The sequence below is a fragment of the Alexandromys fortis genome, unplaced genomic scaffold, assembly GCF_014885135.2.
Source record: "Alexandromys fortis isolate MF-2015 unplaced genomic scaffold, M_Fortis_MF-2015_v1.1 scaffold_7, whole genome shotgun sequence".
Lineage (NCBI taxonomy): Eukaryota > Metazoa > Chordata > Mammalia > Rodentia > Cricetidae > Alexandromys > Alexandromys fortis.
In genome coordinates this window covers 2,044,721-2,046,446 of record NW_026067920.1, presented here as the reverse complement: position 1 = coordinate 2,046,446, position 1,726 = coordinate 2,044,721, and positions in this window count along the sequence as shown.

The window sequence follows — 1,726 nt, the reverse complement described above, 5'->3', positions numbered from 1 at the left end:
AAAAAAAAAAAAAAAAAAAAAAAAAAAAAAAAAAAAAAAAAACCTAATTCCTAGAATAAAATAAAGGGATGTAGAAGGAAAATCACATAAGCATATCATCCATAGTATTAAGCTAAATAATTATTGTTATGTTAGTAGTCATTTTGTAGTTTTTCAGATATTACCTGTTGTAGTGCAATTACAATGGAATGGAGTTGGTATAATAATTGTTATCAGCCAGCAGGTGTCGCAGTTGCAGCCACGTGGCCAAGAGATACTAGCAGCAATGAACAGCACATGTTGCTTACTTAGGTACTGAAAAAAATACGCTTTGTTTAAAAAATTAAGAGCAGTTATTAAGGCAATCAAATGATTCTGAGAGTTGAGGCCCAAGATAAAGAGAAAACCCAAAGTTTTCTGTCATTGCAAGTTATGGACTACATGCACCACCTGGATTGTAGGCAGCAGCGCATAGGCTGGTGTGTAACATGCCAAGGAGCAGCATGTGGGTCACAAGCCAGGGAGTGCTGAGCAGTAGCCTGCTGCATCTGAGTGATGGCTAGAGCCATGGGTGGGAAAGTCAGTGCCCAGTACACCATGCAGCTGGCAAACCAATCCCAAAAAATGTGGACTGGTCCCCACGTTCAGGCGCCAGATGATGCTGAAAGATATAAAATAATCCCATACTAATTCAGAATTACATATAATAAAGGCTGATTTATTTAGGAGTAGACTCACAGATCATAATCCTCTGCATGAATGGGGAACAGGAACCAAATCTAGCAGCCAGAGTGAGAGCCAGAAGCAAGAGAGAGAGAGAGAGAGAGAGAGAGAGAGAGAGAGAGAACATGCTTTACAACTGCATTTATAGTATAAGAGACAATGCCCAAGTAGGCTGGTATCTTAAAAGCTATTGGCTACAGTAGCTTCCATAGCAATGCAGACAACATGGAAGGTTCTTGTAGAAATAAGTTCAGCGTGTTCTGGTTGGTCCCCACCTATAAGCTCAGTATCACCGCAGACTCTGAGCATGAATGGGAACAGACCATCTCCAGAGATTTTGGGAAATTATTTTAGGGGGTTGGTATCTGGGGAGCCTACACCTGGCATCAGTTACCAGCTTCCACTACCACGTAACCTGCTCCAAAATAGCACTGCCCCTGAACACTATCCTATATACCCAGGGAGTTTACCGAGCACATCTGTGGGGGACTATTAATGATATTCATTGATGTGAGAAGGCCCAGTCCATTGTGGGTGACACCATTCCTGTTGTGAATTATTGGTTTAAGGTGTGTTGCACTTGTTTATGCTGTGAAAAGTTTATTTAATGAGGCAAAGATGTGTTGCATTCTTTTATGTTGCATTTGTTTAACTCTGTGAAGCTGTGCTACTTTGCCTGTCTAAAGCACCTGATTGGTCTAATAAAGAACTGAATGGCCAATCATAAGGCAGGAGAAGGACAGGTGGGGCTTCCAGGCAGAGACAATAAATAGGAAAAGAGAGGAGAAGGGGAAGTAGTGAAAAAGGAAAAGGAGAAGAGGATGCCAGGGGCCAGCCACCTAGCCACACAGCCAGCTACAGAGTAAGAAGTAAAGAAAGGTATATAGAACAGAGAAAGAAAAAAGTCCAGAGGCAAAACACAAAAGAAATGGATTAACTTAACAAAAGCTGGCTAGAAACAAGCCAAGTAAGGCTGGACATTCATAAGTAAGAATAAATCTCCATGTATTTATTTGGGAGCTGG